This window comes from Chrysemys picta, chromosome 11 (genome assembly GCF_011386835.1).
Source record: "Chrysemys picta bellii isolate R12L10 chromosome 11, ASM1138683v2, whole genome shotgun sequence".
In the NCBI taxonomy this organism is placed as follows: Eukaryota; Metazoa; Chordata; order Testudines; family Emydidae; genus Chrysemys; species Chrysemys picta.
The window spans coordinates 67,557,336-67,577,085 of NC_088801.1; the positions used below are offsets into that span (position 1 = coordinate 67,557,336).

Here is a 19,750-nt window from a genome sequence, read left to right on the forward strand (position 1 = left end):
GTATTCAATCACTAAATAATGTATGACATGCATCCGACAAAGTGGGTATTCACCCACGAAAGCTCATGCTCCAATACGTCTGTTAGTCTATAAGGTGCCACAGGACTCTTTGCTGCTTTTACAGATCCAGACTAACACGGCTACCCTCTGATACTAAAGAATGTATTGTCATTTTCAGAAACTACGTTGACATTATACACTTTCCACTACTTTCACAAGTCTGAATTCAGCTGTGTTCTATATAAGAATATAGAGTTTAGAAAAATAGCTCACATTCTGCATGATGTGGATTTGAAGGAGTTTTGCTTTTCCATATCTGGAATGGAATGTAGGGGCATTTGTAAAGGAGTCACATCCCTGAAAAATGCAGTAGCAGTATTTTGAGCCAGATGGGAAGTTTCCAGTAGAAAGCTTATCGGTTTCAGATAGTCTGAATGGGCAAAATTTCCCATCATTTGGATAAAATCCAAAATTTCTCTGCAGGAGTAACCACAACAGAGATGCCAAGTTGGGAAGAATGACCACAATGAAGCATAATTTAAAAACGCAGTCATAAGCAATAATATCTGACTAAAATAGAATATTACAGTATCTGTATCTCTGTTATTTGTATGCTGGTAGTACTTAGATGCCCTAATTAGGATTAAAGGCCTCTTTTTATTAGGCATTGTACAGAATGAAAAGGCAGTCCCTGTCCCAAATCACTTAAAATCTAATCATGCGTCTTGTTCCCATCGCCGAGATAGCCGCATATAAAAATTTACATAAATAAAGTATTCCGCTCCTTGTAAAACAACGTGATTATACTTAACGGAAGATTTTTGTTTTCTTTTGCCACCAGTTTAAGATAGTTACTGTGGGAAATCTAATGTCAAGAGAAAGGTCTTATATTTTGGTCTGAAGATGGCAAGATCCTTTGTCAATAGGACACCTGCTGAAAGGGAGTTCTCCAGTGCAGGGCTGCTACCAAGAAAGCCTGGTTTCTTTGTAACATCATTGGGAGGCACCAGATGGTGCTGCTGAAGATGCTCTTTGCTAGTTCTGTTTATCTGAATGTTACTGTTGGCAGAAGTGCTTATTGGCGCTGTGAGGCAGTTCTTTTCAGAAACTGAGAATATGAGCAGTAAAGTGATATTCATTTTCTCTCTGAGCCTCAATCAAAGCCCAATTAAGTTAATGGAAAGACCCTAGTTACCTAAAGTGGGCTTTGGATAGACCCCCGCCCCATGCCTGAGTCTTTCTCTGATTGAATATCAACAGTAAAGTCTATTCTCGCTCTGCCTGAGCTTTTCTCTCACTGGATCACTTTCTTAGGTGTAAATCTTGTCTACAGTTTAGACTTATGCAAACAAAATGTTACACCCTGTAGCGGGGTGGTCACCCGCTCCTGCCATGAAGGGCTTAAAATCAGCCCTGGGAGAGGATTGAGACTGCGAAAGGGCTGCTGCTAGGAAATCAGCAAACCTTGGCTGATTGGGGAACCAGCCACAGCTGGGGCCACGCCCCAATCAGGCCCCAGCTGGCCTGTATAAAAAGGCTGGGAGCCAGGAGCTCAGAAAGGCTCTCTCCAGTCTTGGAGGGAGCAGGGCTTGGCTGTCTGCAGAAAGGGTACAGGGAGTGAAGCAGGGCTGGGGAAAGGCCAGAGGAGCAGGGGAGCTCCAGGCCTGGCAACTCCCCAGGCTTCAGGGCCTGGTCCTAGGCCCACAGAGGTACTGGGTCGTAGAGGAAGGCAGCTGGTCCAACCCCGCCCCCGTGCTTATGATGGGTGGCTTTTACACTGCAGTCCGCCCCAGAGAGTGGGCGGGGCTTGATGATGACTGGCAGTAGCCCAGACTGAGGCAAGGGGAGGATTTAGAGGGTTGGGGGTTCCCGAGAGAGGGGAGACTCAGAGGCAGAGTGTGGGGGTATTGCCAGGGGGCAGCTACCCAGATAAAATGGCACCAGGGTCCAGGAGGGACACCGGCTGGCAAGAGTTGGAAAGAGCTAATTCCCGGATGACCAGTAGGAGGCGCCGTAGGGGTGAGTCATCGTGCTGCTACACACCCTTGTGCTTGCAAGTCTCATTCTAAATATAGTTCCAGGGGTTTTTTGTTTGGCGGGGAGAGGGAGGAGAGTTTGAGAGAAACTACAATGCTAGCTTAAGGTATGGAAAGTGAGACAGTCCTTGAGATAGCTAGGGCACAGCCCATTGTGGGACTTGATCATCAGGATCAAGCTTAATGTCAGACGTACAAAGACATGCACATCTACTTAACGTTGTGCACTGTGAGTACCCCATTGGCTCATAGTTAAGCATGTGGGTGACTTTGTGCAGTATCGTGGCCTAACATTTCTGTGACTTATCCTTTATTATTAAAAACAGATCTGTCCTTTAAGTAAGTTTACCACTATCTCCAGGTGTTTATATCTGTTCTCCAGCACACATAGACCACTACACCTAACATTCACAAACCATGCACCTGTCAAATCCCCTCCTTTCCTCATCAGCAACCCACCAACCTTGCAGCATATGATGCACTCCGGTGTTTTTCACGGTTGCCATCCCGCAAATCCACCTGAAAAAATGAACAGCACAGTTAATAGCAACTGTTAGTGTAAGGAGTGAGCACTACAGGACATTCTCTTTGAACCCTAAAGTGCACACACTACGCTCCTGTTGTGTAAGGAAAGACATTTGGGATATGGCTGAGATGCAGAAACGAGCGAGTAGTACCAGGAAAATGTAGCACAGTTTACTATACCTGGCAGATACAGTGGGATGGGACGTTGTTTGTCCGTTTACACCCAGTTTGGGGAGAAGGAGGAAAATTGTGCTCTCTGTAAAAGAAGTGTGGTGGCGCTATGATTTCTGCTGCAAGGTTTGTTGTGATGTACAGACTGCTAAGCTTTCTAAACATATGAGAGGACTCCCTGTTTGTCTGTATTACATCAGAAAACACTGTTAAAAGAACAGTACGGTTCCCAAGGCAAGCATTCAATAGTTAGGAAATGCCTGTATTAAGGTTGCCTGTCCAATATTAATTTGGGCCCCTTGTGCATAAGGTGCAGTCTTTAATTACATGGTCACATGCTATTTTTTTCACAGGACTCCTGCCCCATTTAGTGCACAGGATGAACTTGAGTGGGTTGCTATTCAATATTTCTTTTTATTCTCAGGATTCAATTTGTGGACCCAGGCATTATTTACTGCACACCATCCAAACCTTGAACTGAATACAGAGTCATCCCTTATGGGCTTTTTTGTGCTGTTGTCGTCATAGTTTCATTAATGCCTGTAAAGATTTAAGATACTATCTTCAGTCCACCTCTGTGGGGTGAGGTTGTATTATTATCCCCATTTTACACATGGGGGATTGAAGCACAGAAATGAAAGCCAAAATTATCAAAACTGTCATCTGATTTTAGGTGCTCAAATTGAGATGCCTAGGAGGTGATTTTTCAGAGTGCCTAGCATTTCGTAGCCACGTGTGTGTTGGACTGCAGCTCCTATTGACCTCAGTTGCAGTTGTGAATGCTCAGCATGGCTGCAAATGAGGCGAGGAACTAGAGGAAGGGAAGGTTGGTCCTGTGAGCGAGGCAATTGAATGCTGCCTTAGAAAACAGGGTTCTGTGCCTGCCTCAGCCAGAGTTCCTAGGTGAATGTGATGCTGAGCAAGTTACATAAACCAACATTTTCATAGGTAATCACTGTATGTTCCTCATTTTCTGAGTATCCAACTTGAGACACATGGGGTGTGATTGCAGAGCATTCTCGGTGGCAGCTTCTTCCACCTGCTCCTGTCCTCTAGTTCCCAGCTCCTATTCTCCCCCGCACTCCACCTTTCCTTGCTCCTGCTCCCCTTATCCAGCATCTCCACCCCGCACCAACCTCCTGTTACTCAGCCCTCTGCATTTGAGCCTGGAAGCTTCCTCCTCCATATTATTGGGGTGCCTTAGCAGCCCACAACAGCTGGGAGGAGTAATTATAAGGAATGTCCAGCTCAGACCTGGGATGGAGCATGCTAAGTCACTCTGTGCAGATTGCAATCCAGGCAGCACATAGGAACTGTGAGGTGATGAAGCATGCTCTGTGCAGATGGACTCTTCAGAGAATTTAGCTGCCAAACTCTAAAAAGTCTGTACTGAGCATGTACAGATTGAGATTGTCCAGAGGATATAACCTGGCTAAATTAAGACAAATTTTCATTAGGATAGCAAAAGACACCTGCCAAATCTCAAGTCCCTGCTCCAAAGCATAGAGGCCCTAGAGCTTTACAACAAATGGTTGACAGATTTTTTTTTTTTTTGAAAATGGGCAAAACAACATACTTTTCCCTAATCTAATAAAATTGCTGAACCATTTTAGCTGAAACTTTCCCCAAAAAATCAGCCTTAGGCAGGCTCTCAAAAGGGAAAATTTCAGCCTGAACCATGTAAAGTTGGAAAAGTTATAACCAACTGAAACCAGGGTCTTATAATGGAAAGTGTTGGGCAACTTTAACTATACAGGTCACTGCCTCTGCTGCTTAGAATATTATATTAGCAGTTTTAAAGTAAATATTGTTATAATTCCAAACTTCTGGTCCTCATATACTGCATGAGCTCAAGTCAAACAACAAGAAGGATTTGTCTGTAGTCATTTTTAATTGAGCAAAAAGGTGCCAAAGCAAAATTGAATACATAGTCATTTTCTGTAATCTGTAAGGTTGATTTCATAAATGGGATAATCCTTTAATAGAAGTTTCAGTTAATTTGGTCTGCATTTTATTTGCAGAAACACCCAGGGCAAATAGAACATTATTAGCGAAAGACTGTAGGCTGCTCAGGTGGCACTAGAAATAACTACTAACCTGGTTTTATCTAAAATTGAATTTAAAACAAACATTTAAATGCAATTTATACCAACTTTGAGCTCAGAGGTTCCAGCTCCTTTTTATTTTAGGTGGAAAATAAAAGCCTGTGCAGCTTGTTTTTATTTCATTGAACAATGTGCAAATGTAAGAAAAGGACAAGTATTTTATTCTGGGAAAATCAAACTTGTAGAGTATGGCTTTCTAGCACTTACAGTGTGATGAAATATCTATAATCTTCAGATCTACAATGTGCATTTTGGAGTCACTCTGATATTCTTCACTTTTTTCCTACTGACCTCTTGGAGGGAGAGTACTAAGAGCTATTTTGGGATTTAGACTGTATACAAGTACAAGGAAATAAGGACCCTCTTTACATTTTCTATAGACGGGCTAACCTGGCTTTCGGTTATTCACCTGTTCACTCCCTGTAATAGATGGGAGGGTAAGGGTGAACCTGGGTTCTACACCAGACCCCTCACTGGCCAGAGTAGATGAGCCATCGCCTGGTGGAGGAGTTAGTAATTAACTGTTGGTCTAGATCAGTGGTAAATTATTACATCCAGGAGTGAGGAGAAAGCAGAGGACGAATTGTGACTAGAGCTGGGGGGACATTTTAGCACAAAGGAAATGTAGAGTGAAAAATGGCTGCCTTCTGAAAACAGACTTTTGGCAAAAAATTGTTGACATCTTACTGTTTTTTGTTTTTATGAGTGTTTCCACAACATTGTTGTTCATTTTTTTTAATTGAAATCATGTTTGAAATTGTGATGGAACACGATTTTGATCATTGATGTTAAAACTTTGGAAAATGCACAAAAATGTTCACAACAAATGAAAAATGGGTCCACTTTGAAATCTGTGAACAGGAAATGGTTCCACACTTTCATAAATTCTATACAAAAATGTTTTTCTTTATTTCAGTGACTTGAGGGGGGGGAGGGGTGTGAGAGGCACACTGCTTCCTGGGGCTATTCCTGGACTGGCACAGCCTATGCACTATCCATTACCTAGAGGCATAACCCAGTCCATAGAAATTTGACTGACAACCCAGGAAGGAGTGTAACAGAAATAATCCTTTTGCTAAAAAGAGGAGAAATAGCTTAGTAGAATAAATTCAGATCTGGCTAAATTACTATGTGCTGTGCTTTAAAAAAAACAAAACAAAAGAAAGAAACCAAGCAAATAATTACTTGATATTTTGTACTGAAATGTATTTGAAGATCTGATCCTGCAATTGGAAGCACACACCCAAAAATTATTTCATTTCCTCAATTTCAGCTGGAGTTTTGGGTCCAGATCTTTGCTAGAGATTGGTGCCAATGGCAGTAATGACAGTGATATTCTTCTTCTCTCCCCTGGTTTTGGTCACTTTGCACCTATCAGGAGGCACAAAATGGAATCTAGTTCTAACTGGCCAGCTGAAGACTCTCCCAGCCAGGGAGAGCTCTCACTCAGTCTAATGCAGCTCTCCTGCATTAACTGCCTGGCCATGGGGGCGGGGTGGAATGCACCTCCACTCCACCAATGCTCAGTCTTTGAGGACCACCGCCAGCTGACATAAACTGGAGTAGTCTAGAATTCAGGTGCAGGAGAGAATCTGGGCCCTTATCTCCCCATTTTTCCTGGTGTTTTTACCTTTCACTTTATTTAGTACCCTCTTTCTTATGGTTAAAGTAGAACTTGACAAAAAAGAGATCCCTCATGCAGCATTTACGGAGTTAGCATTTGTAGCAGCAGTAAAATTTATTTATTACAAGCATCCTATTGGCCTTCATCTTTTTAATCCCAAAGGCAGATTATATAACAACACTAATAAATCTTCAGGGTACTTTTCCCCTCATCATTCAATGCCTGAGCTTCAAATTAATGTAGGATAAAATAAGGAGAATATGGAAATATAGTTTGCTATATCTGACTCATCCTTTGGAATCGCACGGCATTTTTCTGAGTTTGGTGTAAAAATTCAGACAAACCAAAAATCCCTACTTCTAGTTGTTATCCACTCTTGATTTTCTGTCTTACAGGCAGTGTTATAGATCCACCTACCAGGAATAAAGTAGGTGAACCGATCATATATATATAACAGCTCATCTTTCCACTTCCCTCCAGTTCTTTTGCCTTCTTCAGCCTGGAATAATTGGAGTTTGTGTCTCTCCAGTGGGGAGCAATCTAGACAACCAGCTAGTTCAGTAGGTCTTTCAAAGGGTCTGGGTCATTTTGCAGCCTGTGTGGATGTGATTCCTGGCCCCTTTGGCCTCTTAAGTCCTTAATATTAGCCTGGTGGCAATCTATCCAGGAATTTTTCTTCCCAAGTCAGCTTAGTCCTCCTTTTGCCTAATGGTTCTCCTAACTGCACTTTTAGTGGGCCTCTTTCCTATCCCAAATCTTCCCATTACCAGCTGTACAGATGCCAGCTTTTTGAGTTGAAGTGTCTGTGTGGATCCACTCTTGGATCAAGGAGAACAGTCTTTCTCTGGCCAACAGAGACTCCTATAGCCTCAGGCTATCTTCTTAGCCCTACAAACTTGAGAATCCCCAATATTCTATAAGCATGTATGATAGTGGAGCAACCAATAGTCAACAGTCACAGATTAAACAGAACAGAGGAGACAAGGAGCACTCTTTTCCTTTTGGAACTATGTTATCTGGGTGTCTGGTTGGTATCCTAGCATGTATCTCTTCAGGAGATCACTCTGCAGCTCAAGCATTTATTGACTCAGCCATCACTAATGAAGACAATGGAGGCTTAATAATTTTCAGCCAGTATGTCTCCAGCTGGCAACACCAATAATGGCCTGGTTCACCTCAACTCTATCATCCAGACTCCCTTGTGTTTGCACCTAGTCTGTCAGGATCAGATCCCTGCTCACAGGTGTTTTTGCAAAGCATTGGGACAAACAGCTACTGCTGTCACAAGCCAGTGTTTTCAGGAAAATAACTAAGAATAATTCAGAAGTATTGTTGTTTGTCTCCTGGTAGTCAGACATCTCCGGTTTTTGGAACTGTGGAAGGTCTTGTGTCTTCTGCACTTGTTTGGCCTAAGGCCTGATCCTCTTTCCTTGTCCTGACTGGGCTGTATGGCTGTATCTCAAGATGCCTCTCTTGGTCTTAAAGTCTTACAAGCAACACATTAATATAAGCCCTCCTCCAGGCATTGCTGACTACATCTACTGGCTGTCCTTGACTGACTCTGTGGTTAGGATAGGAATACAGGGATGTAAAACAAGGCAAAATTGCTCAATGATCATTCCTTTTGTTGTAGTCCTCTCTTCTTCCATCAGACATCCTTCTCCCCTGACTACCGCGGTGCATCTCGTTTCTCTCTCTCTCTCACAATCTTCCTTTGCCTCTGAAATTCTCTAACTGGAAAGAAGTGGGTAGACCAGGGCCTTCATATATAGGATCTGATTGACAGGTATTTTGCCTCCTTGTGTCCTTGTAGGTGAAGCCATATAGCACTGTCTATTCCTGACTGTCTCTGCCTTCCAAAGGGAAGGAATTGCCAGTGAGTAATTTTTCTTTGTTTACCAAGGGGAGTTATGCTGTACAATACTTATGCCGTGACATGAACATTTTTCAATGTGACCAGAGTCCATGCTATTTAAATGTGTAGAAAGGAAGGAGAAGAGGATTGTAATATGTATAACTACATTTTCACTATGCACACATGATTTAAAATGTACGAAATATTTGGATCTTGGAAAGGAGAAGGGGAATGGTTTGGAAACTCGGTGCTTTATATTTTTTGCCCGAAATGCAGGATTGTATTTTGTATATTTGTCTGTTTTCTTTGCTGAGTTAATGGGGTGGGGACTCTGTACTACTGCAGGCAATTGCTTTGAGCTTTTAGCACTTTGAAGAGATTAACCCCATTGATATTCTCTTCATCTTTGCTAGGGAGGAATGCTTCCTTCCCCTGAGTGCAGGAAGATGGACAGCTGTTTAATAGAGCCAGCTTTTGTCAAGTAGATACACTGTAGTATTAAATATTCTCTTCTCACATGCCTGCATATCTCTAACATTAAAACGAAGTTCTGGATGCAAGTGTGGTACCTCATTAGAGCAATAAACTGATCTGTTAGTTTTGTTGAGTACCCCAGGTTGAATGCGGCAGTAGCTGACTGGTTAAACATTATTCTTTAAGGAAAAGCATGACTCTCAGCTATACTGGCACTAAGCCCATAACTTGATGATGGGTGAATCGTTTGTTCTGAGTGTGTGTGCCAGAAATGTCCACATGATTTTTGAAATCCCTGTGTTAAACTAACACAAGCTGAAAGCAATTGGAGGTTTGCACTTCCCAAGTGGAACATAACTGATCAAAATTTTGATTCTCTCATAGCTAACGACAAACCAGATTATTTAATTTTTCAATAGTTTTTTTTTTTTTTTAAATCAAACTAGGCACAAGTATTTTTAAATATAAATCTATTCAACATCTCAAATGTTTTCCTAGAGCATTGGCTGCTCTTGTGACTTTACTAAGTCCATGTGTTCTTGAATTTATGTTAATTCTAGTTCACAAAGGTACAATTATTACATTTCCAGTTTGAATGTGTTTACAAGTATTTAATGAAAACTCCTTTCTTTTATTCTGGAAGCCTGACTGCACTATTCCATCTAAAGTCTGTTGATCTAAAGTCTGGCTTAGATACAAGACTTCATCTCCTGATTAGCTTATTCCTACAGACACTAAATATCCCTTGAAGGTCATCCTATGCTTTCTTCCATGAAAACTTCACTTAAAGATCAACAGCTTAGTCAGTTCTTGTGCTTTGAGTAAGGCTTACTCTACTATACTTTGTTAAAGGGATCAGTATTGCCTTTATATATATATATATATATATATATATATATATATATATATATATATATAATGTAATAAAAAGCAGGAATTTATAAAATAAAGTATCAAATGAATCTGACAATGTGTGTGTGTGCGTGTGTGTATATTTTTTTTAATTTAGGGTAAAGAATATAGGGTAAAGATATAACAGGCATTCGGTGACAAGAGGATGGCTCAGGAGATTAGTAATGGGGTGCAGAGATTGTCACCTCTTGGTCAGTAGTTAGAATCTGGCTCAGTTCAATAGCGATGAAAATTCTGACAGCTTTTTGAAGACCAATCCAAAATGAGCTGGTGGACTTCATGAAAAGTTGTGCCTCATTTAGTAGCCTAATAACTGGCACTAATTGACACCTCCATTGGTGGTCTAAGTGGAGAGAGGGAAGGGTTGCATCTCCAGTTTGGGAATGAAGCATACTCAAAGGGTGGAGGGAAGAGAGAGCACAGCTGCCTATGCTAGTTCTGCTAGATGTCATTCTCCAGTGCTTTGAGTCTGGCACCTTTCGTAAGCATGTAATCTTCTTTAAAATGAAATACAATAAAAAGTGCAGTCATAAATTTATATTGACAAATTATCAAGGGGGTTAAAAGGCCCAATTAGGGACAAAAAGTGATCCATAAGGTTATGCAAAATATAATCTCCATACTTATGAGGGCTTGTTATATCTCACAGACCTATCTCTGTGACTTCCATGCTCTTGAAGGGTTATCTTGGTTTCCCCAGAAGGAAGAGAATGAATGGGCCTTCCAAATGGGAACCAATGCAGGGTTTAGGAGTGACTGACCTCTCACCTTCCAGCCTAGGGATAGGACATGGGGTGACCATGCAGCCATTCCATCTCCACTAGTACATATCACCGACTGTAATAATAATAGTCACCTGTTATTCTCCCCTGGATGAGAGGGGTATGTTAGGTCATAGTCGTTGATCCCATTTCCTTTTTAATGTTGGCATATCTCCTTGTCACAATTAGAGCTGTGGAGATAGGGAAATGTAAGTATCTCTAGACACCGCAGTACCTACTGGCCCATGGTAGTCAGAAATCTGTTGATTTATTCTCCAAAGCCTAGCTTGTATCTGGTCCTTGCCAGGGTATAGGAGAATGGAAGCACCCAAGGATCCTTCCCTCAGCCTTGGCATCCCCTGCATAAAATCCAAGCTAAATCTTCAGTGACCAGGCTTGAAGGGACTCAGCGACTGCACCTCAAAAAGGCAAGTTACCCAAGGGGAGGGGAAAGTGGTGTTCTGACATGGCTGTACACTGCCCCAACATGAGTCAGTGTGCATATTATGGCAGCTGGCCACAAGAACTCTGAATATTGATTACTGTCCAAAACTAGTTCCAGAAAATTACTGTTAGAGGGGTTTCAGTTAACTGCAGGTGTCTTTTTTTTTTTTTTTTTTTTTTTAGTAGCTGAAGGATGCATTTTAAGAAAAGCTTTCCCCCCTTTCCCCCCCCCACCCGGGTTTTACCTGTGCAAAAATGGAGGAAACCTTTCATTTTTGCTTCTTCTGTTTTTAATTGCATATTGCACGTGCTGTACCTGTACATCTGAACAGGTATACCCGAAGGACACACAACATATACATTCTGTGTGGAAGAAAAATAGTTCTTATTAAGGTTTCGTCAACGATGGCATCTAATTGCTTCAATGAGTTTTAGCTCAGCTTCCCCATGCTGTGTTCATCCACTGGCTTCTGGGGCAAGAGAGCCGTACCAGATGTGGTCCGGTCTTTCTGATGAGGTAGAATCTTTGAGAGATCAGTATCTCATTTGTGGAGCAGAGTGCTCCTGGTCAGTTTCAATATCTGGTTGGCCCTTGGATACAGGTGCAAGGGAAGCCTATTAGGCTCAGCTGGCATGCAGCCCTTGAGAGACAAAATGGGGTACCAGGCCTACTGCAGGAGAGGTCCTCTAGGAACTGTATTCTGTCCTGCTGCTGTTCCCTTCACCCAGCTCTTTCTTCTACACAAACGGTTGATGTCTGGGCTCAGCTGACATGCCAGGAGGTCCAAACCATGGGCAGGCTGTCTGGGTCCTGCAGGAGGTTGGCCTGACTATCAATTAGGTTCCTGGTCCAGCTCCCATGTGTTGTTTGTCTTTTAAACACACACAGGCAGCCAATTTCAGTTTAAATTGACCCAGCCTGTGTGCTGCTCTCTGAGAGCTCCAGGGAACTACTTTTCTCCAATCCTACCCCATCCCGGACTAGAAAAGGTGGCTACATTTGCTACGCATTTTATAATAGTTCATTTTTATTGTTAAGTTATACTTTAAAATACATTTCATTTCTTTTCCTATTAGAAAAATCCTTTTGTTCTAATTTTTGAAGTTCACGTTTCTGTTTTGTCTTCTCCTTTGAGAATGACAGGTTACAGTGGCAGAGAGGTGAACCTCGCAGTAATGCTAATGGGGGAGGGCAAAAATGGCAAAAGCAGGGGCATTTAATAAGTGAAGACACAATAGTTGCGTATCTATAAAATAAAGAATAGATACTAATGCGCGTATGGTTGCAGAGATAATATTGCCCGGGTGCAGTGCACTTTTGCTGTATGAGCCAATGTTTTACTATGAAAACATGGTGTGTGGTGTTTTTTTGATGCCCTGCCTAGGACTGGATAACAAGCTCTTATCACAAGAAACTACCCAATTAGGTGAGCAGAACTGCTTGCTGAATACAGACACTGCAGAATGATCATTAGGACTTCGCCTGTGCCATCATAAAAAGCAAGAACAGTGGGCCCTATCCTGCTCCCACTGAAGTTAATAGCATAACTGTTGGCTTCCCTGAGGGCACAGCAGGGCCCGTTGCTTCTGCTGTCTGCACAGACAGGGTTTTCTATGCTAGCCTCTAATGGCTCTATATCTGTCTGATTCCTCATAATCATGGAGGAGACATGTGACCCTCACCTCTGCAACATCCCAGGCATTCATCATGGAGAGAAAACAATTACTGAGAATGTCATTCTCTGGCTAACAGGAGGAATTCCCCCCAGGGTTGCCCTTATAATGTAAGCACCTTGTAACATAGTGAAATGCAGTTTAAAGTTTGATGCTTTGACTGTTTGGGTCTAATACAACCCAGATACCTTTGATTTCATAGATGTTATACAATTTTACAAAACAAACCACCCAGCGCAGTCAATATTTGTTTTGGTAGGCAAAGCAAATACTTTCCAAGGAACTGTTGTGAACAGATGGACTCCCATTCATTAAACAGACAGTCCCCTAAGAAAGTGGTTTGTTTTGCATAAAATGTATTGTTTCCATTGAGGGTTACGTGGCCATTTGGTCTAATTATTTTTCATATTTGGCCATTGTATTGTGAATGTACAAAATGGGCAGAATGTCAGAAAAGATGAAGCAGTGTGGCGCTGAAAGCTCTGGTGGATGTGAACTGTCATATATTAAAGAAACCAGTTACTTGTGGAACTGCTATTTCTACTTGCACAAGCCCATCTGCTTACAACTATTTCTGTTCCCCATGGAGCAATATACCCCTTATGTGAAGAATTCCCACTAGAGGTCATAGACCTCTTACCACTCAAAAATGCTGTTCTCCTGCTTATTTTCCCCTCTTTCCTTGCTAAGAAACTATACAATTATTATTATGCATATACTGTTTCTTAGAGGACTAAGTCACTTTAGCACATAAAATTTAAATGAGTTTTATTTTTTGTCATTTGGTCATGAATAATAGCCCCTGCAAAACACCAACATCTCTCTTTGACCACAGCAGCTTTTTTCTCTCTTTTGTTCTCAGCATGAATCCTTTAGGCAACCATTTCTCAAACCTAGGATACTAATTCTTTTATATCTAATTTAAAACCATGTGGGAAGGCTGCTTGCACATTGGTCAGAACTGCATAAAAGCCTTACTTTGTTAAGGTTTATTTTAGAAAAAGGAATACATGGTCTCAAAAACTTGTGGTCATCTTCAAGCCACTGTCTTAGCATTTCTAGGCATTTAGGGCTGATATTTTGCCATTTGTGAAGAGCAGGCATGTATATACTGATTTAGAGTATTCTGAGTACATCATCAGAAGTACCTCATAAGCAGAATTACCAGGAAAAACATCAGAGATAAGCATATGTGCTTTTTAGACCTCTTTATTGAACCTTGAGGGTCGAAGTGGATGTATCTGGCCTCAAAGATGAGACCGGGAGGTCAGCTTTTAAGAATCACTTAATTTTTTTTTTCTTTTAAGTTGGTGGCATAATCTCCTTCTAACTCGATTGAACCTCTGTAGATTGTATTAAAATTCTTAGAATATGGAATTCTGTAAGAGTTCCAAATTCTAGTTTAATTATGTTAGGGTATGTCTGCACTACCCACCGGATCGGCGTGCAGCAATTGATCCAGCGGGGGTCGATTTATCACGTCTAGTCTAGATGCGATAAATTGATCCCTGAGCACTCTCCCGTCGACTCCTGTATTCCACCACTGCAAGAGGCGCAGGCGGAGTTGACGGGGGAGCGGCAGCAGTCGACTCACCGTGGTGAAGACACCGCTGTAAGTCGATCTAAGTACGTCGACTTCTCAGAGGTGGTAAGACAACTCCCACCTGTTCATGCTCTCTGTATGTGTGTATATATATCTCCTCAATATATGTTCCATTCTATATGCATCCGAAGAAGTGGGCTGTAGTCCACGAAAGCTTATGCTCTAATAAATTTGTTAGTCTCTAAGGTGCCACAAGTCCTCCTGTTCTTCTTTTTGCGGATACAGACTAACACGGCTGCTACTCTAAAGACTTCAGCTATGTTATTCACGTAGCTGAAGTTGCGTAACTTAGATTGGTTCTCTCTTCCCCCCTTCCCCCCCCCCCCCCCGTGTTGATCAGGCTTCAGTGTTAAGCTCTTAATGTAAACTTTAGAGACAGAGAGAGTGCAGAATAAGATAAGATCAACTCAAAAAAGGAACAATTTATATTAGTCCCTTCAAAGAAATGCTAACTTGATTTGGAGAATTGAATTTCAGATTTAGAATGTTTCTTTTTCCTGCCAAGTTCACTGGAACTCCAAATCCCTTAATTTCTGATCAGTTGTAAAACTAAATTCCTGACCACCTATAGGGACAAGGTGGGTGAGGTAATATCTGTTTTTGGATCAACAAAGGTGGGTGAGTTAATATCTGTTTGGTGAGAGAGACACACTTTCAAAATTACACAAAGCTCTTTTTCGGGTCTGAACGTTCTTCAAGCCCAGACCTGCAGAAGAACTCTGTGTAGCTTGAAAGCTTGTCTCTTTCACCAACAGAAGTAGGTCCAGTAAAAGATATTATCTCATCTGCCTTGTCTTTAGTATCATGGGACCAACAATCAGCTACAACAACACTGACAACTTGTAGTAATTAAAGATCTCACAATGCTTTGATATAGTAAATTTGCTAACCCAGGTGTCCTGGTCATCTTCTAACTTGTGTAATTACATCATGCCTACCTAAACCCACCCCTTGTAGGATACAGTATTCTTCACAATGGCTTAGGACAGGAAGTGCAGTGTTATGTTCTGTCCATATTTCACTCATCGGTGTTTCTATTTTAGCGACAAGTGACATTCTAGGTCCCGATCCTGCATTGCTAGCCAACCCTTGTGCTTACTAGAGCCCCATTAATTTCAGTGGGGCTCCACGTGGGTGCAGGAGTCCATCCACACAGACACCGTTGAGCCATATATAGCAGGATATTGAACTACATGGTTAGTTAATGCTTGTGCAGAATTTGAAACTTATAGGAACAACTCTATCAACATCCAATGGGAGTGTTTCCTGTGACTGCAGTGGGAATTTAATCAAGCCCATACAGCAAGCCATAATAAACACTTCGCTCTGAAGAGCTCCGTATTACTATTATTTGTCTTAATAGTCTTTATTTACCATTCTGTGACATATTATTTACTGACTTTGTTTTGAAATTTTGTCCTCCTCTCCCCCCCCCCCCACCATGCTGCCTCCCTGCTGAGCGGCTGTTGCATCTCATCTGGCAGGCACAGGCAAGACTCCTGCCTTTTCCCTATTGACACAAGGGAAAGTTTGGGCTCTTGTATTAATTACAGTGGGGCCACCTTTGAAAGCTGCTGTCCCAATGTCAGATTTTCAGTGCCCCATCTGCCCCCGTGTTGACCAGGAAGATCTATATAGGGCTTCTGTATGACTTCTGAAGAAAAACCCTTTATTTAATAGCTTGTCTTTATTGTCAACGGTGGCTAGCTGGGATCTGTGACTAGCTGCTCCCGTTTCTTCATTTATTAGCCATATTATGTTTTATTTTGGTTGGACATATGATGGGAAGGGCTGAAGGAAAGGGGAGGGATCCGAGTGGGTAAATAGATCATTCTAGGATTTCCCTGGTTAGGACTGACAGAGGGGGTGAGCAGGAATGGTATCCCCCGTGACCATGGACATCTACACCTAAAGGAGTCAGGTGCCATAGGATGAGCTCATGGTAAGGTCTGTTTTGAGCTGAGAGATGTGTTTTATGGATAGGATAAGGGGACTGGGTGAGGGCCTTCTGCACACATTCCTGTGGGTTTGGTTTGGGGAACAGTTGGAGAATTCCTTCTGAAACCTCCCCTGTGATACATTTATGTTTCCAGTTGTAATGGCTGCAGTCCAACAAGGCCCATAGGGTTAACATGAAGCCTTAGAGAATGGAACGTGGCTGTTAGTGGCTAGGGATCAGTGAACCAACATGGTGACTGATTCTAGGATTGAGAATTCTGGCTTTTTTATCCACCATTTTCATAGCAGCATGGGGAGATCAGGCAGGAAGAGATCAGATGTTTCGGTGTAGGTCAGGTTGTAGACGCTTGTCTCTTCCCTCTTGACATGCCTGGGATATCCTCTCTGAAGCAGACGGCAGTGAACAGTGAGTCCAAACTTCAGCTCATACTGACTAATGCAATGTTAGCTGTTGCTAAAACCCTCACCTGATGGTTTTATTGTGGATGAGGTGCCTGACTTTTCATGCACGATGCACCTGTCCCTATGTTGGCACCAATTTCTTCATCTGTGTTCTTGATTCGGCTTAAGGCTGGACAGCTAGAACAGGGAATAGTGGTGCACAATATTCACTTGAATGTCTTCAAATGATATGCGAGACCTGGGATAAAATGAATTTAGAAATCCTGATGGGATACAGGCTACTTTATTGTTCTCTCTGTTTTTATCTAAACAGAGTTGCTATCAGCATTGGTGCTAGAGTTACCAAGGTGCACTATTATGTGAAGATGCTTGAACTGCCTCTAGACTCATTCTGTCTGGTTCCCCTTCCTGTGTTGCTTTTTGGGTTACTTAGACACTTTTGGTAAGTAGTTTTCCCCCTATTTTTGTTTGCTCGCAACAATTATTTGTGTCTTAGGTACATTTTGCGCAGAGATATTTTGTTTTCCTGGGGATCTGGATATAATGTTCTTTACATGCTTAGGCATAGCAAAATAAAGATTTTGCCCATCCTATCTAGTGAATCTAGCAGTCCAAGGCAAGATCTAATGACGAGTTTTTAATTAGGAATAGATCACAGCTGAGGAAATTACCTATATGTAATGGGATTCTCTGTAGAGAGAGTGCCTTGGGCACTTTTCAAGACTTTGTGATAGCGGCTACGAGAGAAATATCATCTGCAATTTCCAAACAGTCAGCAGATAAAGGTTTCAGGCCTTCGAGCAATCCCAATCCCAAGTTTAATCCATTTGAATGGAGAGGGGGAAAAACAAACACCTGTACAACTTTAGAATCACTAGCAACTAAGGCCTTAGTACAGATGGATCAGATGTTGGATTTGATTTATTCCCCTGTATCTGATCTAGAAACACAAGTAAAAGATCTTCAAAAGACCACATCATGCCTATTTCAAAAGGAACACCAAGCAGCAAGTAAATTCACTTCTCTCTGGGCCCCAACCAATTATTTGATTTGCAATAATCTTTCTTTATGCAGAGGAATGGAGAGCATAGAAATATGTCAGTCTGCATTTTGTAAACTTTTCTTCTGTGTTGCCTGGGGAAGCTAATAAAGAAAGTGTTTCTTTTTAGGCTGTTTTACAGTATAGTTACTACTGATATTATGCAGAAATGAGGACCGTTTTCCATCTATTGCTAAAGCGTTTTTTATTCCTGTGTAAGAATGCTAGCAAGCATTCACTTCTCAGAAATACCAGGAGATGGAAGGTCCTTACTGATTCTACTTCTGCTGTAGGTAATATTTTATTGAGATACTTTTATTTTCTTGATATTGTGAATGTAGTATCCTTTGTGTAGCCAGAGAGAAAAAACAGGTGTGTGTGTGGGGGGGGTTGGGTGCGGGGGCTCTGGGTGTGAAGTTTTAATCATTCTACATGTTACCTGTGTAGGTATTTATTATTAGTAGAAAATGTCTTTTTGCTTATCAACAGGTTGAAATAAGGCATGATGAGATTGAATTCTTATATTCTAGATATTGACAAAATTAGAAAAGTGTTCATGTGTGTACACGGATATCTATATCTAAATCAGAGCTGTTTGGAATGTTGTTTGTTTATCCTGCAAACAAATGAAAATATAAATGTTTTCATTTTGTCAATTTTTTTCTTCCACATTTTCAAGGCTTTTGTCAACCACAAACAGAAAAATTTAGATTTAAAAATGAAACATTTTTGGTTTCCAGCAATTGGAGACTTTTGGGTCCTCTTGGATTGCAGAACAGGGAATCCTAGAAAGAGTTGTACTGGATCAAATCCATATGTCGTCTTGTCCAGTATCTTGTTTACAAAATTGATCATACAAGCTATTTCAAAGGCAGGCATACGAAACCCCATTACGATCAGTTAAGCAACAACTTGCTCATCAGGCAAGTTTCTTCCTAACCACATCAGCTCATGGTTGGCTCAGACACTGAAGCATGACAGTATTATATAATTGGGTTTTTTGGTATATATCTTATTGTGTTTTTTTTAACCTACTTGTTTCTAGGAAGAAATAAAGTATTGAATGTCATGATGTGAATAACTGCTAATTAAATGAATCTGAAGGTCTTTTCTGTATTGGAGTAAAAAATATTATGACACTTGAACCATATACAGTATCTTCATATAAATGCATGCTCTATTCAGTTATAATTAAAATTTCACCAGTCTCCAGCAACCAGACAGCTTTAATTCATAAGCTTTCCTTACCCATATGTTTACACATTTATGGTCCTGAATACTAATTGTAATAGTCTTTCACCTTTACTTCTTTCAGCTCTCATTATTCAAAGATGAAAGTCTATTAAACAATGTAACTAAAACCCAAATTCTTAAGAAAAATACCAGCAATTATTAGCAAATTCAGAACAAGAGAAGTATATTTATTATGGAAGTAACTATTATCAGGAAGCTACAGGCAAAACCCACTCAGCTTTAAATCAATATTTCTCATCCCTTTGAGCTAGAGTACATCAGATTATACCAGTGTGACTGGTGTTGGGAGAATTAACAATATTCCATGCTTTCTAGTCTGCACCAGTAAAGAATTTAAGCATGTGCTTAAATTTAAGCACATGAGTAGCCCCATTGACTTCACTAAAACTACATACTTGCTTAAAGTTATGCTTGTGCTTAGTGGCTCAAGGCTAGAGTGCTCTGCAACTTCTCAGATCAAGCCCTCGGGCAACATTTTTGACTAGGAAAAAACTGAATATCTTCATGGTGAAGTGATTTATCTTAATAAATAAGACCATTTTCTTTATTATTCATATAAATGTTCTCATACAGAACTGAGAGCTTCCTCCAGATAATTACTGCATCTAGCTTAGCTTTACGCAATACTTTACAAAATGATTCTCCTGATTCATTCAAGCTTTTGACTGTAGAATGGCAGGCTCATGGCTTCTGTGCTTGTTAGATTAACATCAGAAGGCAGAATTTGCATCTGGCCAATAGGCCTTTAGTCATCAAATCAGCAAATGGAGCTAATGTGGAATAATAATGGGAGATCTTGCTTCCAAGTACTGAGGACTAAAATACATTGTACATAGTATGCAGCTCACATAAGAAAAATCACAAAAGCCATTAAAAACTGAATATATCTTATTCGTTGTGTCAGTGGAGGTT

At 41.1% G+C, this 19,750-nt stretch overlaps 1 protein-coding gene across 4 annotated transcripts in view; it reads left to right on the forward strand.

The window, feature by feature from the left end:
* The window catches only part of SPAG16 (sperm associated antigen 16), a 786,899-nt gene that overhangs the window by 646,454 nt on the left and 120,695 nt on the right, over window positions 1-19,750 (forward strand). The window lies entirely within an intron of this gene.